The sequence below is a fragment of the Falco peregrinus genome, chromosome 7 (genome assembly GCF_023634155.1).
Source record: "Falco peregrinus isolate bFalPer1 chromosome 7, bFalPer1.pri, whole genome shotgun sequence".
Lineage (NCBI taxonomy): Eukaryota > Metazoa > Chordata > Aves > Falconiformes > Falconidae > Falco > Falco peregrinus.
In genome coordinates, this window is record NC_073727.1 from 23,007,318 (window position 1) to 23,035,236 (window position 27,919).

Consider the following 27,919-nt stretch of genomic DNA (forward strand, 5'->3'; position numbering starts at 1 on the left):
CACATCAAAAGTCTCTATTACTTGACCACATAATAAAAAAGCAGATGTGTAAGGTAAATATTAATGTTAATAAATTAAAAAAAATGTTTCCTATAAATATGCACTAAAATTCTTTCAAACTGTGACTATATGGGAGAGTATTCCTTTTGCAACTTCATCAAATATTCATATAATCCCAGTTCACAGCAAAAAAGATAATCAATTAAAAATTGAAACAAATATTTGAAGAAGACATCTCACAGCATTTTTGCAGCTTGAATTATGTGTGATGATAATTGAATAGAGCAAGAGTGAGCTGATAAATGGAATATCCACAAAGGAATGGGAAAGATTCAGCACAAGGAAGACTAAATAAAGTATGTCTGACTTGTATATTATACTTGCTTGGAAGTTCAGCTTGTTATTTGCACATGCTATTAAAAAGAAATAAAATCAAGAGGTTCTGTTGATATTTATCAATGTTACATTATTTGTCTTCATGTAAACTGAGTGCAGATGTAGCCAGTTACATTTAGTGAAGATTATCCATTCTTTCCACTTGGTCTTTTGGAGACTATGTTACTCAGAATTACTTTTATGTCAACGCATCATCTATACATATCTATGTAACTTAAGAATATGTAATATTCATGTCCCAGCATCAGAAAAAAAAAAAACCAACACAAAACCAAATATACACACCACACACCCCTCTAAAAACAAACCAAAAAGGCTAGGTATTATTGCAACATTAAAAGAAGTAATACAATAACACCATTTAGGTACCACATTTCATGTTTTTCTCACAATCCCAGAGGTCTGGAGAGATCCAGTTCATGTAACTACTAAAATATCAGTAAAAAAGCAAAAAATTATTTTCATAGATTTTGAAGTTCAGAAAATAATAAACATGGGGAAAGACTTTATTTATTTTTTTAAACAAGGTATCTGTTTTCTGTCTAAGGTGTTTGTAGATCACTTGCTACTGTGGTATCAGACTACCTAATTATTGTAATACAAATCATAGAAACATAGGATCATAGAATCATTTGTATTGGAAAGTGCTTTTAAAGGTCATGTAGTCCAACCCCCGAAATGTCATTGTAGGACATAAAATGGATATTTACAGATGAGAAATTGAGATAAAATTGGAATGACTACCTGAGTTACATGTATCTTGCATTAATTAAGTGTTCACAAATGATGCTGACCAAGACTAGCCACCTTAGTATGGTGCTTGTCAGCCAACAATACCACAGACAGTGTTATCAAAATCACATTTCTCATAAAGTGAAGAATTTCTCTGCATCTACCAAGAAAATGTAAATGTTAAACTGGTTTCATACCTTGTGTAAGCTGTCTCCCCAAGGGCGCTCTGAGATTGGTTTCTTTGATTAAACTATGGAAAGCAAGTGGTTAGTAACATTCAGAAAGAAGGGAACCTGGTTTCCAGAGCTTCCTTTACCTGGAAAACCTTGATCCTACTTATCTGAAAAATAGGCATCTAGTTTAGTGAGAAAATTAACCCTTACAGGTGTGGAAGTGGTTTTGCTTTTTGAGCAAGAGGCCGAGACACAGAGCAAGAATTACTCCCCCATGATAATGCAAGTCAGCACATTGTCATGGGGGAGTCTGGGGGCAAAGAGGAGGAGGGACCAGGACTGTCAGTAGCAAATTAATGGTGGGGGTTATGATGTGACAGCAGCCACAGGTGGGAGGCTCTGCTGGCATGGACAGGAACAACCACAGGTTATGTGGACCAACCTCTCTCCATGGACTTGAGTGATAGGCTTGTCTGTCCCTCACACAGTGCTGGTGGGTAGGGTGTTTAGGAGGACTCACTAGCCACCACTGTTGTGTCTGCCATGAAGTGCAGAGCCTCAGTGCAAGGGGGGAGGCTGAGAGCAAAACAGGACGTGCTGTGGGGCAGAGAGGGACTGGCTATGAAAGAAAGGCCTCAAGTCATGTAGGGAGGTACTCTGACCACTGATACCCAGCAATGGCCTTCCCCAATGACTCTTTACTCCTGTCTACCACAGAAGTCCATGCCAGGTATGACACACATTCCTGCAATGCTCCCTTCTTCTCTAAAGCCACAAAGAAGCCTCATCCCTGCCTGTCACCAAACCTGTTACCCAGAGTGAGCCCTCATAGGGGGAATCTCTGAAGGATGCATCCCCAGGCCCCAGAAAGGCGCTTAGTCGCTGACATGCACCCTCCCCTCTCCAGCATATGTAGACACTGACCAAGATATTTATGGACAAAGAAGCCACAAGGGTGGTGTCCCCACCACAAAGAAGGGCACTCACTCTAGCTGGGCAAGGGGACCACAGCCCAGCTGGCAGATGGCTCTCTGTGTGTTGGGTCTACCTCAAGCTTAGCCATCCATAGGGAATCAGGCATTTGGGGAAGTGTTCCCCCAAAGGGCCACCACTTTCTCTAATTATTAATTCCTAACTCAGCTGGTTGGCATAAGCTGCCAATGGCCACATTTATCATAACCAATCTCTTTGATTTTCTCCCTGAACAAAAGGCAATTAGCTACCGTTACCTGGGTCATTATCATCTTGTGCTCTACTGTCCTAAGCATGTTATTTGGCTGTAAAGATATTAAGAATTCATCTGTGGTTCTTTGTTTCCTTTCTGTGTATACCCAGATCATTAGAGGAAGGCAGATGTGGTTCAGAGCTCTGAGGAAGCTTCCCCCAACAACTCCCTGTGCTTGGTTTGTGTTCCTTAGTGCAAGCCATAAACACCTTATGAGTTTATGCTGGACAGATGTAGATGTTTCACTTACCTAAATGATACTATCAAGAAGGTTTCACCTGTGACACTTCTGCAGAAATACTTTTCCACTAAATAATGCCTACCTTATGCAAGAATTAAAGATTCTTCTGGCTCTATGAGACACTTCTTTTGCATGCTTCTTGTTACTTTGGAGCTACCACTTGATAATACAACAATGAAAATGCCTAGGCAGCAAGCAAAACCTGCACATTTCCATTATGAAGATACAACAGGGTTATGATACAGTCCCATTTACTGCATATTTTTGTGATTTCTTGAAAAATATTTGCTGCTACAATTTTACTTCAGGTTGAAGAAAGTACACATATATATACAAGTACACATATACACATATACCTATATTACAAACAAAATGAAATACAATTTGAATCAACACGAATAACAAAACAAAACAATTACTTTTTATAGCAAATGGTCTGCCTAAGACTCAAAACAAGAAAAAAAAAATGCATCTGCTAAATCATTATGGAATCAAAGAATGGTTTGGGTTGGAAGGGACCTTAAAGATTGTCTGGTTCCAACAACTCTGTCAGGGGCAAAGACATGGGCAAAACTAGACCAGGTTGCTCAAAGTCACATCCAGCCTGGCCTTGAACAACTCCAGGGATGGGGCTTCTACAAGTTCCCTGGGTAACCTGTTCCAGTGTCTCACCACCCTCACAGCAAAGAACTTCCTAATAGCTAATCTCAATCCATTCTCTTTCAGTTTAAAGCCATTCTCCCTTGTTCTGTCACTACAGGCCCTCGTAAAAAGGCCCTCTCCAGCTTTCTTGTAGGCACCCTTTAGGTACTGGAAGGCTGCTGTAATGTCTCTCCAGAGCCTTCTTTTCTCTAGGCTGAACAACCCTAGCTCTCAGCCTGTCTCCATAGAAGTGGTACTCCAGCCCCCTCTCTGATTATCTTTGTGGCCTTCCTCTGGACTCGCTCCAACAGGTCGATGTCCTTGTTCTATTGGAGGCCCCAGAGCATGATGGAGTACACCAGGTGGTATCTCAGAGTGGAGTAGAGGGCGAGAATCACCTCCCTTGACCTGCTGGTTATACTACTTTTGATGCAGTCCAGTATATGGTTGCCTTTCTGGAGTGCAAGTGTATATTGTTGGGCCAGGTTAAACTTGATACTTTGTTGAGCTAAGTACTTTGGCTTAAAAAGAAATGTTTTGACAGAAAGTTTGTTTCAGGCAAAGAGACCAAAAGGAGAGCTGATTGATAGGTGTATGACTGCACTATATCATTTGTCTTTGTATGAAAGTTTAGTAGTAGTGGAAAGAATAATTCATGATCAAATATTTGGAAAGGGAAATCTTTCCATATTGGAGAATGTTCAAGCAGATTTAACACCTGACAAGACTGAGTTTCCTTAAAGGATTTAAAAGTATCAGTTCAGAAAAAAAATAATCTCTCATAAATCTTTCATAGGCGTTAAAAATACTGATAATTTAGAAGTCAGGTGCCACTGCATTTGATTGCAGAAACCATTCAGATATTATAAAGTTAGATAAATATATAATGTAAGCGCTATTCTTCCTAAAGTCTGGTAAAGTCAAGTTTCTGATTTTCTAACATCTCATGCCATTTTCAGTGTAATAAAACAATATTAAAGAATAATTCTCAGAAAAAGCAATCAACATTATTTATTCTAGAAACCAGATCTTTGGATAATTCCACCTGGCCTAAAGTATAAAAGGACTTTAAAGAGTTTTATGAAATTTCTTATTCCTGTATCATCTCCCTTGGGTCCTCAGACTCTATGCATCTCTAACATCTTCCATACAATTTAAGAGCTGTGCTTTTCAGAACCATTAAAAGAAAGTGGTACTATATGATTTCAGGACCACATCTCAAATGCATTAGAAAACTGAACACTAAGTATGACAAACTAAAATTGAGCAAACTTTTTGATCAATTTACAAAGATTTTTTTCATGTTTTTACATTAAAATGAATTTTTTTTTCTCTATTAGAACCTAGGCTTGGATAGTAAAAAATAAATATTATTTCAGTTAAACAAATAATGTGCTGTGGATTAATCTGTCTGATGTCGGAATAATAAGCAAATAGAGATATGAATTTCAAGTCTGAGTGATAGAGTTGTGAACTGATTCTGATTTCACTTGTTCATACAATTAAATATATTTATAGACTTTAGTTATGTATCCAAAACCAAATTCAAATAAACTTTAAACTCAGGCCATCCATAGCAATATCAAACTTGGACAAAACCTGATACTGTAATGACAGTTTTCACAAAATTACCTGGTTAGTTTATTCTTTTCTTGTGAGCAAAAGCTCTGTCTTGAAAGACTTCAAACTGTTTCTAGTTTTGGTAGTTTGATTCTGTATAGTGTATCAAGCAAATACAGAAGTCTTTGGAAGGATGAATATTTGCATAATTTCAGAGCTTTTCTTTCTGCCTTAGCATAAGATGCAACATACATAGTTTACTTAGAACTCCACTCTTTTGTCTAAATCCCTCACCAAAGGTTGGAAACTTGGCAGTCATGGCATAAAGAGGTAGTTCTTGGCATATCTGTTTAAAAGACACAAAATATTTCAGTAATATAGTAGTCATAATGGCCAGTCTTGCCATGGTGTCAGTTCAGCAATGGAGTTTGGGGAAGATCTGGGCTACAATCTTGGTGCTAACACAGTCCTTAAATAAACTAGGGGGAAAAGAAAAAAGGCAAGCAATGTGGGGATTTTGCTGATGCTAAAAAAGTTAAGTAATAAGGGCAAGATGAAGTTGAAAAATTTCAGAAGAAACCTAGCTAGACTTAGCAAGAAATTTGACACGTGAGATGCTGAGTGAAATTAAATTGGATAAATGTAAGGATCTAAATGAAGAAAAAAAATCTTTTGCATCATTACTAAATTCTTTTACCTATGTGATGAACTCTGAAGTGATTGTCTCCATTCAGAAATAAGGTATTAGTGTTAACTACAGCCAGCTCTATGGAAATAGGATGGGCTAGGTAGTACCCAGTAGCAATCAGAAGAGTTAAAAATATTGGGAAGTACTAGAAAAGATACAGAGAACCAAATAGAGAACATGATGGCAAATTCATGGCTCGCTCACTCCCTGACCCCTGTCTAGAGTGTTGGTTCTCTCATCTGAAAAACAGTATATAACTTGAAATTAAGGGCATCAAGAATCAGCAAGGTATGTATTTGCTCCTGTATGAAGCCTGGAAAAGAAATGGAAAAAGGAGATATGATAGAGGTCTATAAAATCATCAATGACCTGAAGAAGACAGACTGAGACTGACCCTTTGCTGTCCTTCTCAACAGAACTAGTGTCCAAAAAGTGAATTTAATAGCTTAATTTTAACTTCAGGTTCAAAACAACTGCTATGGTTCTTCACTCAACAGCTAACAAAATTGTGGAATCCCTTGACGAACTATTCTGTGGATGCAAGAATATATAGATTCGATGGGAGACATACTTGGAACACAAACTCACTAAAATTTAGCAGATAAACATCAGAGGCTCAGGAAATCCCTGAACTGAAAAAAGACTGGGAGAACTGCTTAGAGAGAACACAATATAGCCTTAATGTATTCCTATTCTACCATATACCTCCACTTTTGACCAGTGCTGGAGACAATGTTAGGCCAGATGGATGCTTGTTGTGAACCATCAAAGCTGATTTTATACCCACATGTTAAATTAGACAAATTCTTCTTAAATATATTTATATATATGCATAGGTTAATGTCATGTATACATCTGGGAGATATACAAAGTAAAGATAAGTAAAATATACTTACATAAGTATAGTGTAATAATTTTCTCCTTTCTCTAAAAGCCATCTGTCAAAGTCACAATATCTGCCATTTCTCAGGGAGGTAAGACAGTGGTTTAAAAAGGACATTAGTTTAAATTCATATATAGCATCTTGCTTTCTAAAATCATCAATATATTGTTTTGAAGTAAATTCTTTTGGAAATCTGGAAGAAAATGTCATTGTGAACACGTCCTTATGCTGACATTTTACTCCATGTGCAGGTTAAACAAAAGATATTTCTCCCTTTTGGTACATTTTCTACCTATTTTGGAAACAAGTCCTCCCAGCCAATGTTAGAAATTCACAATGAAGTACTTCCTTGACATAAAACAAGTTAATAGAAAATTCAGAAAGTATTAAATATCTGTGACTGGTTTTTATTTATGTTTGTTTCTATTTCTAGGTGAAGAATTTATATTTCAGGAATTTGGGTACTGTAGTGAAAATACAAAGCAGAACACTGCTTAATGCATATTTTCGCCTTCTAACAACATGCAGAAAGCTATGGCCTCAGATAACAATGCTCTAAGGCAGCAGTGCTCAAATCATAGCTCTTAAGGGACCTGAATATGGCTTTCATGAAACCCATGTGTCTCTTTTGTGTTCCTTTTGTTGTATTTTAGTCCTTGGCAACCACAAGAACAGTAATAGTAACAATAACCCCTGTGCAAAAATGTACCTGCAGGGGAACACTTGATCAGTAGAGAACCACCTTGCAACCTTTTTAAGTAAGTGAAAGATGCAGGGGGTGGGGGGAAGAAGCATAAGGTACTTACTTCTTTGAATATAAATTCATATGGGAGTAAGGGGGAAAAATACTCCTTTTCAGCACTTATAGCTCTCCTTACCCCCTGACTAGTTACAGATGTTGAGTCAAGCCAGTAGACAGTTACCCCACACACCCCGCCCCACCACCACCCCCAGCCCTATTTTATTGTTTCAAAACTCAGGTTCTAGTTGTAAAGGATTTTCTGTTTGTGTAATTGCAACCCAACCTGAGCTTCCATTTCTACCTTAACATTTTCTTCATTTATTTACATTTCTCCCAAATACAACTTCAAAGGCTGACAAAAGGATAGAATAACAACAATGTCCTATCCCACCACATCAACATGCTGGCTTACTTTTAGTCTTGTCTTGCAGGCTTAAATTTCTATGACTTTATGATCCTTCAGTATGCATTGAAAAGGAAGATATTAAATGAGAGTTGGATGTAGTAAGAATCTTTGAATACTTTATTAAACTATATTTTATTCCAGAAGCAGAAAGATACTTCTAGTGAGGTTCATGTAGGTTTGTTCTGAAGTCACTGCTATGTGCCTTATCCTGTGTTATTGTTGACATTTCCAGATCCTTATGCACACAAACTTTCTAATGATTTAATTTTAAAACCCAACTGGAAGAATTCTCTAATACCTTGTATGTGCTCTCAAGATGGATGAATAATAATTTTATAAACCTGATGTAAGTTTGCTTTGTTAACTTTCCATAAATTTTTATGCTTTGTGTTTGCTTTTCCCAAATATCTTGGCACATTTTTTTTAACTGTCCATAATATCTGTGGAAACAGATGTTTAAGTCCCTCAGTGTTATATCAGAAAGAATATTGTATATAAAATACTGTATAACTGTATATGAAATGAAGGATTATACCCATGGACAATGAAAAAATAATTTTAATGAAATGTTCTTGCTTATTTGTTTTGACAGTCTGAAGGGAGGTCCAGTCCAACATGATGCTGTGTGTTTCAGTGCTGTGTTACATACGAAAGATGTCAGCAGTGGCTTAGAGCTAAGCATTTTACCCCTGATGCAGTGAGGCAGATAAGCATGTCCTTAGCTTGAAGTACAAGAGAGCTAACCAGGGACACATGGCGAGGTTAGAGCATTTGACTCATTTCCTGGAGCACAGCACAAGAAAAGAAAGAGATATTTAATGATCTTAAGGTCAATAGACCTTGTGCTGCAAATACACTGGCTTCAGAAAAGTAAAAGTCATAGAGATACATCTTTATCTTTTACTGCTACACAAAGGAGAGAGATACAAATCTTCTCAAGAAACAGATGAAAACCAGAAAGACTATTAGTAGAAGTGTAATCTTTTAATCTTGTGTATTGGCAATATTGAGTATGATTAATCATGCTGGGCTGGCTATATTCCCTGAACTGTTTGCAGGCAATTTTTATAAACCAAAAGTTATGTGAAAACCTTCAAATGCTTTTGGCTGATGCACACCCTTTGAGGCTAGCTCTTCTTCTACCACTCTTTTACTATTGGCTAGCATTGGAAATAGTCTGTTGATATGTTTGACTTGGGATAACTGATCTTGTGTTTGAAGAACAGTTTATTATTATTATTGTTCATAAAATGTGAATGTAAAGTGCTCAGAAATATAATTCAGATTATTTGTGACTGAAATCTGATAGAAAATGTTAAATGCATGCAGGGTGTGAAAACAATGAAACGATAAAGATACTTAATAGTAGATCTTTGCAGGAGTCCTACTCACTGCCTAATGCAAGTATAGAGTACGTAGACTCCTAATAGTCTTGTTGGCACACTTGGGTGTTGTAAAAAGATAGAACAATATGATATGTTACTATGTACAATTTACCATTTCCATAAGTAATGGCTGAAAGGATCCTTGCCCTTCATAAGAGATCATTACTCAAAAGTTGTAGTTAGGCTTTAGACTTACCAAAACCACATACAGCCAGAACAGAGCTCCTGATGTCCACGGGGCTCCCATGATCATGCTAGGTGGTGCAAGAGGTGGTGAAGCCTAGTGTCTTTGCCTTCCTATGAAAGTGTAGTAATGAGGAAGGTAAGGCTGGACTTAGGAATTTTGATGATTAGCCCAGTGCTATCCCACAGCAGAGTGAAGAAGCCCTTAACATAGTCAAAGTGTCTCATGCATATGACCAATTTGTAGAGTTCCTCCTTGCCCATGGCTTTCTGAGGTAGGTAGAGTGAGCCTTGGGGCTAGCAGGCATACATAAATGCTAGTACATGATTGTTAGAAGGTGAGGAAGTTTGGTGACCAGAAGAACCTTTAGTGTGTTTCTTTTACATTAGAGTATGCATGCATTCTCTCCAGAGGCGAAAGATTGTCTTCCTGTGTGCACAGCAGAAAGAAATTAAGTTCTTAAGTAGGGAAGGCCAATCTATTATAAAACCTATCTGCTAATATGATTATCAAATGTGTTTAGCAGAATATTAGTGATGATGACCATTTCAGTCTTTAAAATCTACAAACTGCAGAACTTATTTTTTACATCACATTTTTACAGGATTTACATACCAAATAAAAGAAACTTTCAAGTCCAAAATAAAAAAGCTGACAGTAGCAACATCATCATCACCATTTTTCTACCCAGTCTTCAAGTTTTTTGAAATAGGGTGTCCAGCCCTTCACCCATCTCTAAGATCTACTTGGAGGGGTATATAAAAAAAGAAATAATTTTAGAGATTATAAAAGTCCCATTTGTCCCATATGTATATTTACCTTGATTTTAAATTCTGAATGGAAACATTTATGCTCCACGTAAATAAACAACACTTCTTTCTTTTTCAAAAGCATGTCTGGGTACCTAATGCAATAATTTAAATAAAATTCAGATTTTTCTGTACTGGAAAGCTTGGTAATACTTTAAAATGATAAGTTTTTCTAAGACAGATTTGTCCTTGAACAAGGTACTTATATTAATTTGACAGAGAGTTCAGGGAATGTCACTTTTTAGGAACCAGGATAAGAATTTGTATCTGTTCTTGTTAATAAATAGTAGGGTCCAGGGACCCAGTACTCCACTCTGCCTACACCAAACACCCACCAAAAACACAGTTGGGCCTGCAGTGGCTATGTCTGCCTAATCTAATGCAAGATACGGAGGAGAAAAATGTTATCTTTGCTCTGTGGAAATTGTTTCATTCTATTCATTCCTTTCAAAGTTCATTTCTAGCTGGATAAATATCTGTTCTGTGAGGCAAACTAAAATCTGCTGTGATGATTATGCTAACAGTATCTACAAATATTCTGAAGTTTTCTATTACTGCCTTGGACTATAAAATGACCGCAATGCAAGGCCGCTTATTGTTTCGTTTTAAACCTCAGCAGTGTGAGAAAAAAAAAAGCTATTTGGCTTCAATGAAATAATTTCATATTACAATAAGTGAAGGAAGGCAGCTTAGCAGTTGTATCAGTGTCAGATCCATAAATTGAGATATAAGCATTTATCCCACTGCATGCTCAGCATTGTTTGACATTTTATAGGTAGTTCAGTACTTAAATATTTTTTTTTAATTTATGATTAAGTGTGATATTTGTGCTATGTTGCAGTGCTGAAATCTCCATCATAATGCACCGATTCATACATTTTTTAAAGTGTCAGCAAATTGCCTTGTAGCTGTACTGTGTCACCCTGATGATATTTTATTGTGCAGAAGTTTGTTATTGCTGCTGCTGTTGCTGTTTTTAAATTGTGGCAGTTTTTATAATTTTATCAACTTCTTATTAGGATTTTCAGAAGTCTCTCATTATCTTAAGTGATGCAGAAATGAACAAATAAAACCCAGAAAAATCAAACAATGAGAGTCTAATATATTATATGGAAAAAAAGCTCTGAAAAGCAGTGTATTAGGACTAAAAAAGAAGGTTATGAACTGTGCATGCTGCTTACACCTAATTATCTTCAGCTACAAAATCAAAATATTTTGTTAAAGACCCACTGCTGTAAGAGTGAAAGATAATGTATTCTGCATTTTTCAGGTTATATGATTAAATAGGGCTGATACAGATGTCCTGTTAAATGAAAAATGTTGCCCTTTACGTAAAAGTCATATAATTTAAAACTATGATCAGAGTTGATTCTCCCCACAGAATAATAAGGAAGATAATTTATCCCCATTTCTTTCTTAATTTCTTTCTACCAAAACCTTACTGTGCAGGCTGGGGGAATGAAGAACATGTCCTTGTATTATACCTTTAATTTCACTATTTTCATGACAGAAAAAGTAGAACTGATCTATGTTATTGGTTAATTAAAAACTAAATTTCTTTTACTCATGCTGTAGCTTGCCACTTAAAAATTAATTATAGACAATAACAAGTAGCAAAATGTTCTATTTACAGAATAAGTTCCCCATTGGGATGAAGTGAAAATGTTAATAATTAATCAAATAGTCTAACGTGGTATTACTTTTGCTACCTCACAAATATACAAAACCCCACTGATGTTGTTTGAATTTTTTAGTTTCATAAATATATATAATTGCATTTTCTTTGTAAATTGCAATTTTTCTGCCCAAAGGGAGGAAAAAACAATTTGTGTGTTAATTTTATCTCACTGGTTTTGTTCAGCTTCAGTAGTCCTGTATATAAAATAAGAGATTAGATAAAAAGAAATGCATACAACCTGTGTTTGTTAATGTAAAGAATAATAAGTAGGGAATGTTACTAATTATGTAGCAATTCAGGTACTTACCTACCTACCACATACAGTGAAAAGCAGGCAATTGAATGTTTTTGTTGCCCCTACCTCCCAACTTAAATATTAATTTAAGAGTCTGCTGCCCCCTACAGAATAGTTGAAAATATTTAGGGTTTTACAAACTGAAGGATTGCCGTCCATTATTATTTAATCTTACCTGAACAAATAAATACAGAGCTTTCATAGTCTTCTAGGGAAGCAGAGCTTTATTTGTTATCATTGTACTTTTTGGATACGTTTTGCACAACCCGCAACTTAAAAAATCTTGCCACTTTGTGATACATTGATAAATAAAAATAGAAGTGATAGCACTGTTATTAAAATGTTGAAATAAGATGAAATGTATTTTACATCCTCTAAGAAAACAGAAAGCAAGTTTACCATCCTTTGAGTTTCAGAAAGTAAGTTAATTATATACTTTATCAGCTTCTACCTGTATACTACTATTCTTTCTGGACCCCACTATCTGTAACAAACAGCAGCAGTTAAATGCAATGATGTACTTAAGACTCTAATAGAAAACAGGCTGTCAATAAGACAGGGGGGAATAGAAAAGACTCTAAATGTAAACTGTATACTTTCAGTTACAGTTTGGTAATATAACATGCTCTTTGAAATCAAAGGAAAAGTAGCATTTGTACTAATTGAAATTCCTAAAAAATATCTTTACTAAATAAAATCTGAGACCTAGATTATGCTTCCTGCAGCTAATCTCAAAGGTCAATAGGAAAGTCTGTTCTCCATGGATATGCCCTGGCTGTCTCCATTGCACTGTGTATGTCCATCATTTAGGAGATTATGAATGAAGGAGAGGAGGCCAAGGCATCTTCTGTCATATCCTGTCATTGCAATCATGTGGAGAAAGCAAATAAGCAGGAGATTTAATATGGCCTGAATTAGCTCCCTTTGTACTGCTCTGCTGAGTTATAAACTGTGTTACCAGGCACTAGGGGCAAGAGAAGTGTCATAGATGTGCTTGAGTTTCCCTTACAGAATACTTCCCCAAACTTATATAGCACAGAAACTCAAATATCCTTGTTTTATTGAGATTAGCAAGTTGGGACACTGTATTAATGACATTTCTCAAACACCTGCAGTCTTCCTGAGTGTCCCCCCAAATGCTCAGAGAAAGTACTAGTCCTGAGGAGACAGGTACAGGTTACATCTTCCAAGGCATATGTTGAATGCATCATGGAGCACAAAAGTGTGCAAGCATGGCTGGTTTTGTTTACAAAACAACTTTGTAGAGATGTCAGAAAAACCAAGAAATCCTACAGTCATTTTGACACATGAGGTCATTCATATCTTTGAAACAAGTTTTGATCAATAGCTCCTAGATGTCCAGAATCTTTCTCATTCTCCTTTGGTTTAAAGCTTCCCTTCAATATCCTTTCTGCAAATCCTGTTTTTCCCTGTTAATGTCCTTTTTTTTTTTAGCCTTGAGTCTCCTGATTTTTTAACTGAGTTGCTTGTTTCTATGTACTTGTTTTTCTCTTGCTATGGCTTAAAATTTTCTGTGGGCCCACTACTAATATTAGCACTTTGTTGTCTTCACTTTATTCCAGATTAGCCAAATAAGGCTAATTATACATATCAATAACAACTGATGGAGCAAAAGTCCAGTCAGAAATTTACTGCAGTTGTTCCAAATGTGCTTCTGGAGGACAGCTTCTGCCCTTCTTTCTCTTTCTATTATGTGTAGGAGAATACTTGGGAAATAAATTTGTCTGAGTTAACATTAGTCTTTGTTAGTACTCTAAAACATGTCCCAGATGTTCCTTAGGAGCTCGTCAAAGTCAGTTGAGATGTGTCATTGGATCCTTCTCTTGAGATCTGCCTTGTCACACTGTATATCAAGATTTTCAGTACTTTGAATGCCTTCAGTACTTCAGGTACAAACTCATGTCACAACTAAGCTGATCTGACAGGTAGACCTACTGCTGAAATTGGCTGCCTGTCTCTCGCTCTTGGCTATAGACTCCTGCTGCTCCCCTTTGTGCAAGTTCCAGTGATCTTCTGACTGTTTGATGAAGGGATGAAGCTTGAAAAAAAAAAAAATCAACTCAGTTAGCTCCTTAAGTCTCCTCATCATGCTGTAACATAATCACCATACCAAGTGCAAAAGAACCAAGCCACTTAGAAGGGGCACAGTAATGACAGCTATCTTAGCTATAGCCAAAAACTTCAGCCTCAGATCGTAAGCCATGGCACAGTACTTTCTTTTTCGTTCTCGCTCTTAAATGAGGTCTGGGTCCTTAAAGATTTTGTCTGTGGTCAGCATTGCCCATAAACCATACCCTTCAGACTAAGGGAAGTAAACACCTGGTTGAACATAGTGCACATAATGTTTAAAGAACTGGTCCTATCATCTTCTGAGAAGGAATTTGGATTTCTTTTGGATTAATTGTGTACTAAATCCCACAATTTTTAGGGAAACCTTTGCTTATTATTTATTTCACAAATAAATAATAAATAACATTGAGGTGGGTAAAACATCTGTGAAGACAGACTCAAAGATATTAATGGTGAGTGCTGCTTAAATAAGCATAGTACAAATGTCCTCCAAAACCCAAAGATCTTTCTCAGATAAGAGAAGTATTTCTCGGATCATAACATTTCCTGTGGCAACCTCTGCATCACTAAATCAAACAGACATGACACTACACATGTAAAAGATAGCTTGCCCAGAGAAATTTGCTGGACAGGATTCCTTTCAAATAACAAACTGTTTGCTTTTGAAATGTATTTCAGTATTTTCTCACCTGTATGTTTAAACGATTAATTTATTTCCTGGAGATAGCAAAAGGCAACAGAAAGATGAAAAAGAGGCTTCAGAAGAAGCAGAGTTTACTTTTTAAAGCCTTAGACTCCTTTTGTCTCCCCCCAAAAAAGAAAACAACCCAAAACCAAACAAACCAAAACCAAAAGAGCAACATTAAAGGCAGGGGGGAAAGCAAAAGTACCTGTCAAATGTATTTTCCAGGTTTCATCCCTTCTCTTATTCTAAGAATCTGCCATTCACTCAAAGAGTGCATTTATTTCCTGTGCACATCAGGAGCATATATGTTCACTACTTTACAAAAAACTATAATTTAACATACAGCACCGGGCTATTAAAGCTAAAAGCTTTGAGAATAAATCACAAACCTGACACTTTTCTATGGTTTCAACTTGACTAGGTTGGGAGGAGAAACTGAATAAAAAAACAGCTTTGCAAGCTTCACCTAATACTTCAAATAGACTAAGTGCAGATTTTGTAGTTTTAAATATTCACATTAATATTGATTTGCAGGAGTATCAGGAAAGAAAAACAACACCATTAAAAAGATAGAGACATAATTCCAATTATAGTTGTTGGTAATGGAACTGCTGCATTACCAAAAGCTACAGTCTTAGATTAGAGAGGCAGAGTAGTGATTCAAACCCAGTAAGAAGATAAAAGGAACAAGAAACATATCATTGCTACAAAGCTAGAACCAATAAAGAATGTAAACATTAAAACAGTCAGACATTATTCCTCTTGGTAAAACTGTGCCACTATATGGAAGAACTCTCAAAAATTTATCAAGCAAAGGACTGAAGACCTATAGATTATGAATGAGTCCTGGGTACCAGCTCAGATTTTCAACACAGTTTCTGGATTTCACACACATGCACTTCAATTTAAATAATAAAGCAGTTGTTCTAGGAGCAGAGTACAGAAACCACAAATCCCTATAAACATTTTAACTACTAGGGTACAGTCAGCCTTGTGCTCCTTTTCACCCTTCTCCCTTACTTTATCCCGTGTTGGTCAGCCCTGATCTGTCTTTTATATAACCCCAAAAGCTGAAGAGTGCTACCTCACCCAACATAAATTATAGCCTGCTCAGAGAAACAATTTTTACTGAACATTGGTCAGAGGACCACTTAGAACATGGATTCCAGAAGGCTTTATGTATGAATAATGTGGTCTTGCAAATCAAGTGATCAGATGGCTGATATGATCTGTTAAAGGAAGGGAGATGGAGGAGTGTGGATGGAAGTCGTCTTCAGGGTACAGTTGTAAATTCTCTGCGAAGACAACTTTTCTTTATTACAGTGTATGCTTCTTCTTGTGTTTCTGACAAGGAGCCAGTTTCATTGTTTTGATAGCACACAACATTAAGGTCAAGTCCCACCTATCCTGTGTGAAACATAGCGCTAAAAAAATTTCCTTGGTGTAATCCAGAATTTTAGTATTTCCCTGGGAGACATATAGACAGAAACTGAGGAAGTGATTTTGCTCTCCAGCTGATGAAGAGTTGAAGAATTTTAGAATTCAATGTTCTTTTTGTACTGTATGCAGCAAGGAACGTTTTTTAGACAACTTCAAAAGAGTCCTTGAGATCATCAGGTACAAAATAATACAGAGTTTATGCAGTTCTTTTCTAAAACTCAGTTTTATTTGAACTGAGAGTCTTAATCACATTGGAGAGTGATATATGCTTCCTTTAACTTGAATGACCCTAAATCTGGCTTTGAAAGATCTTTCAAACGTTGATCAAATTGTGTCTTTCAGTCCCTGGCAGTCACTTGGTTTGTGTAAAGTTCAGATCTGCCATCATGTCAAGTGTCTATTCAGGGTTAGAAATAAAGATGTGCAGAATAAAAATCCTCACACCTTCAGCTCTTAACTTCCTTGCTCCTTCTACAATCACTATCAATGGAAAATAAGAATGAGATTTTGACAGATTAGGAGCAGGCACAGAAATAAATGCAGACCTGGCTTTCTGTATGCAAGATTACTTCCTTATAATTTTTGGATTGCATTTTTGAAGCAGTTTAATTTTGTCAATTTTGTTTCCTTCACTGCCTTTTTTCTATTACTATTTTGCCATTAGTATTTTGTTTCAATGATGTAGTTCATTAATATGGCATTAGTAGTTCAAAGTATGCAAATTTTAAATCCAACATAAATATTTCAGCGATACTCATACTTTCGTCTCAACTTCCTTTTAAGTTGTGCAGCATTATCTTTTATTAGACCTTTTGTTAGTTATTTTAATGGTAGGATTGGATTCTTTTCTGGTGAGACATTTATAGAAATATTTGTATCGAATGGAACTGTTTCTTTTCCTACATGTCTTTTCATATGTTAAAATGTACTGTAAACAGGAAATTTAGAATATGCAGCTAAGTATCAGAACACAGTTTTGAGTTAAGCTATAACTCTCTAGGTCAGCCTAACATATTTAGTTAATTTTTATATGGATATGGCATTCCATATATTATATAGAGTTATATGCAATTGAAGTAACAGTGCATGATAAACAAGGCCAACAGCATAAGTGTAATAAAGAACGTACAAACAAGATGCTGACTACTTCACACAAATGCACTGAAAACTTATTCCTTTCCTTTTATAATTCTGATTTACAAAGTGAAACCCTAGATTTTGATGTGAGTGCAATAACAGTAGAGATAAGCTTTGCTCAAGGGAAAGGATTCTCTATGACTCAGTGCCTCAGTGAGGAATATAGCAAGGACAAGAAGTCTTCTATTCCCTTAATACATCCTGTTGTAGTTCATAATTATAGCTAGTCAGTGCTCCACCATATCATCTCTCCCATTTAGTCCTGCAGTTTGACAGACAAGGTCACCTTGATACGCAAAACAAAATGATTCTCTGTTGAATGCACATTCAATGTAAACCAGTGGGTGACTGCATGATCTCATTCAACATATAACAGTCCCCAGAATTTCCTGTCTTGTCAGATACTGGACCACTAATATTTTTACAAAAAAATCAATAGCAGTCAGGAAAAAAAAAAAAAAAAGTTAACCAATTAAGAACATATACATCCATTCCTGCTGGAACTGCAAATTCTTGGGTGTTCCCTGGACACACAAAAGCAAATAACACCCCTTGGCTGTCTGGTTTTAAACTGAAAAACAGGACAAGTATTGGGTGCTATTACTACTTGCATGTCCTTTTAGTCTGCGGCAATCTGCGAACTACAGTTTGTGTCTGTGGGGCTGTGCTTTAGTAGTTATCCATGAGTTCCGTGACATAATATAGTATTGTCTTTAATTGTTGATTCTTGTCATAAAAGCCATCCTACCACAATGAGATGCAAGTGTGCTTTATGTGAAAAATATATTAATTTTTATTTATTTAAAATTTTTAAGAGATTAAGTGCTCTTTACATCTCTGACATGAAAAATTGTAACCAACTTGTATACAATTTTTTGTCTATACCATTAATTACTTTACCTACCTTCCTTCTGTTCCTCCTATTTTTCTGTTTTCCATAACAAAAAATTCTAGTCCAAAATAAATGTCCTGTATATACTGTATAAGCTGTATTGGCTTTTTATCATTATATTTTTTACATATATATGTGTGTGTGTGTGTAGCAATGTTATTTTTTATGATGGTTTGCCTAGCAAAAATCTTCGTTTGATCATCTTTCTTGTCCTTCCCTTCATTCCTTCTTCTGCTACCTTTTTTCTTGGATAGTCTGAATACAACTATACACCAGTCTTTCGGATGTGAATGGTTCTTGATTTCTATTCCTTCTCTAGTAAATGTGAATATTTAGTTTACATCTTACAGCATTGCTGAATGATGTTTTCAGAAGGACTTGATATCATGGGAATGGGATACCTATAAGGTAGTTGCTAATTTTGAGTCCACTGCAGTATATCTTCAGTTAGGACTACATTTCTCCTTGTACACTTGCTTTTATTTATGAACATTACATTTATTATATTTATAAATTTATTTCTCATTCAGTCAGACTCATGGTATTATTTCTCAGATAATCACAGGCTGTGATACTTTTGAGTAGCCTGAACAATTATGTATCATCATCCAGCACTATCAGTCATTTCTCACACCTGATCTGGACAATTCAAGAATGCAACGAGCAGTACAGGTCCAATACAAACGCCTGTGGGATTCTATCGTTATACCCTACATCCATTACAAGAATTGATCATTTTTCCTACATTTATTTCAAGTTTTTCAGTTAACTCTTTATCTATGACAGGACTTCACTTTCCTAAAAAAGTCTGTTAAAAGCTTTTTGGAAGCCCATATATATTGTTATGAACCTTTCTGACAAGTTCATTGACATCACTAAAGACCTCTTCAAAATTTGTAAGGCATGACTTTATTCTACAAAAACTATATTGACTCTTCATTGTAGTATCATACATTCACTTAGTTCTTTTTTTTTTATTATAGTTCTGACTGCTTTGCTTGGTACAGAAGTCAAAAGCACTCAAACCAGTGCCTGCATTCCTACAGATTTCTTCTAAAGACCTTTGTGAAAATGACACTGCATTTACCATCTGCCTTTCCTGTGGTAGCAGGACTAATTTAAATGTGAGGTTATGCTCCATAGTAACCACGGTGGCAATTTCATATTAAGCTTCTTCAGAGTTCATGCATAAAGAGAATCTAATCCTTGCTGCTTATTTCTCCTGATGGATCATTTTCTTCTAACAATAATTCAACATGAGATCATTCTTCATATTTCTCCCCTATGAAGACTTCTATTGTATTAAACTCTCAAACTTCTCTGAAGTGAACAGTTATACAAAAAAAATATTTAGCTTTTCTGCTATGACATTGGCTTCTCTGAGAGTGCTTTTTGTAACTTCATTATCGATCAGTGTGAGAAAAGCAGAGGTTTTATTTGAATAGAAATCTTAACTTTAAAGTTCTGTATCAATGAACTGCTGCAAAAGAGCATGATAGTTCTGCCTTTAACATGCACCTGAATGCATTGGTTAAAAAAACTAAGAGATTCCACTTGCTCGCTTCTCAACAATTATTTCCTCGGAGAACAGATAGCAGTTGAGTTTCCCCAGCTAGCAAACACACACATATACTGGAATTATGTAATATGATTTTATTCATGTACTGTAGGTTCTTAAGTGCATCTATAAAGGGAGAAGCCTATGAGCATTTTTAAGCTTTTGGGGAATGTAGAACAAGCCAGTAGCTGAGGATTATCTATAGAGTAATTTGGTTATGGTAACAGTGTAATGAAAGGAGAATAAGGATATGCTTCAACAAATGCAGGGATTTCCTAGTTTTTATACTTGTGTAACAAACACAGCAGGTCTGAAATTCCAAGTTTTAGACCCAGATATTCCATATCTCTAGGTAAGAGAACCCAGGGTATATTTATATATCACATTATAGTAATTATATACTAGCTACTATCATATATTCTGGTAGCTTCAAACTGCATTCATATGCCTACTTTAACTCAAGGCATTTTACAAGAAAACACAATAGAATTATGTAGGGTGAGCATATAAAAAAAAAACAACAAACAAACCACCAACAAACCCACATCTACAGCACTGGATAATGTAGTATATACTCACATAGAGAGATAAGTGTATGCGTATACAGGTATATAGGCTTTAATGTTTCGGTAATTATTGCAATAGAAATGGAGAAAGAGTTGTTACAATAAAAACAGCATCTGCAGCTTAGGGACCTAAAAAGAAAATGCTCAGTAATAATCTCTATCTTAACAAACATCCAGAACATTTACAGAAATGCGGACTTTTCTGCTGCACCTTCATGATATGCTGATATCAAAAAGGAAAGCCATAGAGTCAAGAAAAATAAATAAGCATATTTTATAGTCTAGTCAAAATCATATGAGGACATTAATATAATTATCTTAGCAACTTTTAAAAATTAAGCTTTTAATTTATACTGTAATTTTCCCAAATGTTCTTTTAAATAAATAAACAAAAGTAGCTACACTTTTGATTGATTATATCTTGTTCTTTTGCATGCAGTATAATCATTATAAATAATTTTAGGATTATATTTCAGTAATTATTACTACTATAAAGAAAATATTCTGTTAAGAGCTAATTTCAACTTAAACAATTTTTATCATGAAAAGTAGGTACATTTCTAGGAGGAATGCAGATACACCATAGAGTTTTATTTAATTTGAACACTTTGCTGGCTAAATTTTTTTTAACTTTTTACAGGTCACAGAATCATGGAATTACAGCATGGTTGGGGTTGGAAGGGACCTCTAGAAACCATCTGGTCTTCCCCCTGCTCAAGCAGGACCACCTAGAACCAGTTGCCCATGACTGTCCAGGAAGCTTTTGAATACCCACAAGAAGGGTGACTCCACAACCTCTCTGGGCAACCTGTGCCAGTGCTCAGTCACCCTCGCAGTAAAACTGTTTCCTGATGTTCAGATCAAACCTACAGTGTTTCAGTTTGTGCCCATTGACTCAGGTCCTGTCACTGGAGAACACCGAAAATTTGTACTCTGTTCTCTTTGCACCCTTCCTTCAGATATTTGTATCCATTGTACCCATTGTACATATTGTACACATCACTCCTGAGCCTTCACTTCTCTAGGCTATACAGTTCCATCTGTCTCAATAATTCATGACATTGAATGACATATTAGCACTCAGATTTCAAAATAACTAATTAGAGTATGTCCAGAAAAACAGAAATTGTTTTAGTGTATTGGGTTTATATGGCAAGGTTTTGGTAGCGGCAGAGGCTGCAGGGTTGGCTTTTGTGAAAAGACACAAGGAGCTGCCCCCATATCTGATAGACCCAGTTTCAGCTGACTCCAAAACAGACGTAATGCTGGCCAAAGCTGAGCCAGTCAGCAGTGTTGGTAGTGCCTCTGCGATAACATCTGAGAAAGGGTAAAAACTACTGTGCAACAGCAGCCAAAAAGAGAGGAATAGGACTATGTGAGAGAAACAACTCTGCAGACAAGATCAGCAAAGAAGGAGGGGGAGAAGCTGGTCCAGGTAGTGGAGCAGAGATTCCCCTGCAGCCCATGGTGAAGACCATGGTGAGGCAGGCTGTCACCCTGCAGCCCATGGAGGACCATCGTGGAGCAGATACCCACCTTGTGGCCTGTGGAGGACCACACACTGGAGCAGGCCCCTGGCAGGCCCTGTGCAGAGGGGTGAATGCAGGAGCAGGGTTTTTAGAAGGACCTGTGACTCTGTGGGGGATCCAGTGTAGAGCAGTCTGCTCTTGAAGGACACGCTTCATGGAAAGGACCTACACCATGGCAATTTGTGAAGAGCTGCAGTCCGTGGGAAGGGCCCAGACTGGAGAAGTTTATGAAGGGCTGCATCTCATGGAAGGCACCTCATGGTGGAGAAGGGGGAGACTGTGAGGAGGAAGGAGCAGCAGAGACAAAACATTATGAACTGACCACAACTCCCATTCTCTATTTCCCGGTACCATTTGGGGGGAAAAGGTAGAAGAGTTGGAAGTGAAATTGACCCTGGGAAGAAGGAATGGGTGGTGGGAAGGTGATTTTAGTTTTGTTCTTATTTTTTATTATCCTACTGTGTTATTAATTGCCCCCCCCTCCCTCCCCAATAATTTTCTTAAATTGAGTTTGATTTGCCTGTGATGGTAATTGGCAAGTGATCTCCCTGTCCTTAGCTTGACTCACAAGATTTTATTCATATTTTCTCCTCCTGTCCTGTTGAGGAGAGGGAGTGAATGAATGGCTTGATGGGCACCTGGCAGCCAGTCAAAGTCAATGCACCATATTTAGATACTGAAACCAAAACCAGTCACAGAACACACATACAAAATTTTTAACAGCATATTTGATCTTATCCATGTTGGTTGCTTATTCTTTCTTGCCACACCATTTATGTCAAGGAGTTGCTCATTGTTGCACTGTTTGCAACAATGCACGTCATGTGGTTATACTTATATTTTTAAAAAACAATTTGCAATCTCTCCATGCTCTTGACTAGGTGTCTTCTGCAGTATGGGTTGCAGAGAAGGTGCAGAACAGTTTTCTCTTGGAATTTTCACGTGTCCTCCTCTGCATCTAGAAATAAAATTCTCCTTTGCTTTTGGAAAATAATGTGTTTTCCATGGATAATATAAAATCACAAGTGTGCTATATAAACTCAAATGGGATTTCTTCAAATCATATAGTCTGATTTCTGTATAAGTAGAGGCTATAAAATGATACTTCTATCCTTGTAATGCAACCAATGCTGCAATAGAGTTGGAATGTATTTCTAGAAAATCATCACATACATATTTGATATGAAATAGATGCAATGTACTATAACTCTGTAGCAATTTGAAGGGACTGATGGTGGTGAGGTGTGTGCTCATTTTTAGTGTTCTTTTTAGTTTAGTGCTGCTCCAATACAGCAGAGAGAACCCTGTTCTATTTTCTTTTCAATAAAAGCATATGGAATTAAACTGAGAGGGGTAGCAGTATCTATGTAACTGACATTGCCCTTGAAATAGCATATGAAATAACATTGATCACTGAAACAACATTGAACATTGAAATAACATATGTCAATCCACTAATCTTGGCTCTTCTTCCTAATGGCTCTCACTGGTGTTGAAAAGTGAAGTTATGCCTGGTAGCTGTAGCCAGACACTTGTTCCCTGTACCTCATCATAATTTAGAAATCAGGTGTTCAGCTACTTGTATGAAGGGGAAATTAAAATTGTAACTGCTTAGCAGTGGTAACTTGTGACTAAGGAACAATCTGTCATGGAAGGCAAGAAAGCACAGCTGCAAAAGTTGTTAAAGAAGCTGGAAGCAGGAATACCAGAGACAGAAGGAATCCCTGTAAGGGAGTGAAGTTTCCCTTGGTGATAAGAAACAGAGGCAGCATTTATTGTCTTGTAGCCATCCTGGAACATATGTGCTCAGCAGCCACCTTTGGGCAGCAGACCTGGGCTGGAGGATGGACTCAAGGCTGGGCAGACGTGCCTCATGCAACTGATCATGGGACTGGTGCTGATGCATGCATGTGTATAGGGAATCAGCAGGTGACACATCTTTGTAGATTCCTTATAGAACCACTTACGGCAGCAAGACTCTGCCTAATGCATTGTTCATTATTTTATTTCATATTTATATTTAAGCACAAACGTGTGTTTAATTCACCTCAAGGGGTACCATAAAAATTTCCCAACACATATCACCTGTGCTATTCAATGCCCACTAGATATGTCTCCACAACATAACAGTAAAGCCTGGACTTTTTGAAGAAGCGGCACCAGAAGAGTCTTTTCTTCAGATTACTTAGAATTTTGGGTTTCAAGTTTTATCGAGAACAAAGAAGACTTCCATGGAAAATCCACTCATCCCATGTGGTGTCCTAATCAGTGCAAGGAATATTACTGCTGTGCAACCAGAGTGGCTTCTACTCAGTCCGAGAAAGAAAGCCTTTACCTTACATACCTTCAGAATAGTTTTTCGGATTAGGATTCTCAAGGGGAACGGAACACTTTCCAACATTGCTGGAAAACAGTATTTTTAAGTCAAAAAGGCCTAGAATTAAGATGTATATATGAATATATCATTTGTCTTTGTCACTTTATTTTTATCAGTTGGTTGTGTAGCTATAAAATATTTTTATATTTTCTTGGGTCTATGTTAAAATGATTTCATATCTGTTCAAACAATGAAGAATAATGGCTTTATTTTATGCCTGGAGTCTGCTTAAGCAGTGTCTCAAAACCTGGATTGAGGAAACACTTCCTTAAATATAGGGCAGTCATAAACTTCTTAAATAGTGGCATCTGGCTGATACATATAGAATGAGACACAATCATATGTGGCAGGCAGATTTGCACAAAACCAGACATGCATGACAACAGACGTAGCTATCGGCATAGTCTTCCTTGATTAATAAACTGTAGTAGATGCACTTGTGTAACAAGACAGGTCTGAAATGCAGTTAATACTGCTCATTGTTAAGCAGTCAGACAGCTATGTGACTGTGACCTCACTTTCTTTAAGTAGGTCTGCTGGACAGTCACAGTTTCCATGTGCACTGATGTGAGAGACTAGAGACTTCTTCCTTTAACCCCTCAGGCCCTTATTCTTTCTTTGTTTCCTTTATAGAAATAAAGTAAACCAAGATAGGTCTCCTGCCTAGGTTTCTGGAATAGGAACAATAAAAATTATTACAGTTTTTGGCATATGTAAACTTGCTGCATCAGCATAACTGTTCTGCTGTCCTGTCAGTGAATGTGATAATAATATGCCCACAAAGGACTTTCTTTGCTTTTGAAGTAACTAGAGGTCCAGCTGCAACAGCAATTCTTCAGGGAACAGTGCAAACTGGTTGCTCTTCACAGTTTTCATGCCCATCAGAAAAATTACTCCAGACCAGATCATTAACCTTATCTAAATATACCCTAAAATCTGACATTTAAGGGTTTAAATTCTCATTAAAAGTTACAGGAAGGTAATAAAAATTGAAACTAGACAGTACTGTCAGCCCACTACATCTCTGCAAGAAAGTAATCTCAAGGTTGGGTAACCATGGGATGAGTATGTCAGAAAAAAAGCTCATGTTGCCCTGTGAAAAAACTCAGGGAACATCAGAGCATTACCTTCCACTGCCTCACACTGTTGCAAAATGCCAAGTACAGCATTAAGTACCTATAGGCAACCATGCAAGCTTTTAGTCAAAAGAGAATCAGACACTTAGAACGTCATGCCTTTAAAACAGTGAAAAATTCCCATTCCACTCAGCATTTCATTGTCAAGATTTAAGATTCTTCAACAACTGTTTAGAAAAAAATATCAACAGGAATCAATACCTTTTATCATATAAAGCTGTTGAGAATTTAAGGTCTTATATTTAATAATTTTATACTCTAGTCTTATTCACTAGTGGTCATAGATGCTGAGTGGTTTTTATCTCAGGTAATTAGCTGTTTGCTCTGTAAGTATCTGCATCTAGATTAGTCTCCTTAGGCTTCATTTATAGTCAATGAGTAAAATGAGCAACCCCAGGCCAAGAGTCTTTTGACTTATTTTAGGCATCTACTTTAGAACAAGGCAATCACCAAAGTCCCTTCTGTCTTTGCTGACTGCTGGAAAGAGAGGACAAAGGAAGACCCACATGTGGTAGATGAATCCTTTCCTCTGAGACTTTGGCATGAGAGCACAGGGTATCTTACTGTTATATGCATGGCTTCATCGTAAAGTAACAGACCTAGAAGAAAAACTGTTCAAAGCAAGTATGTCTGAGCCAGGGAACCTGCAATTGCAGCTAACACAGAAAATCTCTAACTTGGGATGAGGGAAAGTCAGAAAAATAACAGAAGAAAAGGTGAAAAGTAATAATTAAAGTTAACCTGATGCATATAGCAGAAAGTAGCAATCAACACCCACATCTGTGATCACACCCAGATGTTGCAAATACATAAAACTACTTTGGCCTTATTAATGTTGTACAATCACCAATGACCAGAAGTCTAGCTTGTAAAAGTAGAATGGGTAAAATACAGGAATGAAATGTATCATAATAGAAGGCAAAGGCATAAGCTCATAGCAGCCCATAGTGAACGACATGAATAGTGTTTTCTCTTTGCCCTGTCACTGAGAGGAATTGTATTCCTCTCTATTCAGCTGTTTGGCAAGCACAAAATTTCTGGAGACCACAGAGTCATCTGTGCATCTTTTTCCATCTGGTTGGCAGTATTTGCAGCTGTGTTGCTAGAAGCATTTGAATTGCCTATTAAGAACTTTTTCTATATTTATTTATTTATTTACTCTGAAAAGCATACTCATACATGCACCATCAATCAACTTCTATGAGCTTGAGTCAGCTATGGATCCTGAGCTGAGCTGCTGACTCACACTGACATCTAACACATGGATTGAATTACTGTTAAGTGTTCTTACTGATGTTATTAGTGTCATAGACACAGACTGGGCAGACTGAAATAAGTGTGTTTGTGCCTTAAAGTGAAAGCTGAATCATTGATGAGATATAGAGACATTCTGTGTCTGCAGTTCTTGTAAGAGGCCTTTGGTCAGGGGAGATACAAAGGCAATAGTTCCGTGACTTTTTATTGTCGCAAATTACTTTATCCATTTAAAAAATGTTCAGCCATAACAAGAGGCATACAGTAATGGGTTAGAAGGAGCAAAAGCATGAGTTAACCTTACCATTTCAGCTGAACTTTGTAAAAGCTCCAGGTCCGGCAATATATATGGGATTGCTAGGATGGAAGAGAAACAATAAGTGCCTTGACCTGATGATTGTATTTCTAGGAATGTTCCAAACTTCTCCGGGTCTGTTATATAGCTCTGAATTCCCATAATACCTGTGATATGTGATGTTGACAACAGGGTTACGTTGCAAAATTAAACTTGCTGGGGGTGGGGGGTGGGGGGGGGGCTGTACACAGCTTGAAGGAGTGAAAAAGAAAAGCCGGGGGTCCTGGCAGACAAAGTGAACATGAATCAGTTGCTGAAGATCTGGTATATCTCACAACAAACCTTATACATAACCATACTGGGTTATCAACAACAGCATAGATGAGGGAAGTTGAAAAGTTGAGGGAAATGATTTTTCCCGAACTTTTGCATCCCACAATACAAGGCAAGCTGAAGCTAATTGTTGTGATGATTAGAGGGTGAAGAAAACAACACACAGTTTAAGGCCAAATTAAGTTTGGTTGTTTTTTTTTTTTTTGGTTTTTTTTTTTTAGTCTGGAGAAAAGGCTGAGGGAGATCTTACTGTGAATTTCCACTGAAGGGACTGCAGAGGAGATGGAGCCAGACTTCCTCCAGCAGCATACATTGAATGGCAAGATGCAACAGTCACAAATTTCAGCACAGGGAAATCCTGATTGGAAATTAGAAAAAAACTCTTTGCACAAAGAACATTTAAGCACTGGAGCAAGCTGTGTAGAATGGCTGTAATAACTACCCTCAGAGATACTCAGAACTTGACTGCACAAGACTCAGAGCAACCTGGTCTAACTTAGAAGCCAGCACTGTTTTGGTAAGCAAGTTGTCCTGAATGATCTCCAGGGATCCCTTCCAAATGTTCTTTTTATGATGCTCTACTGCCT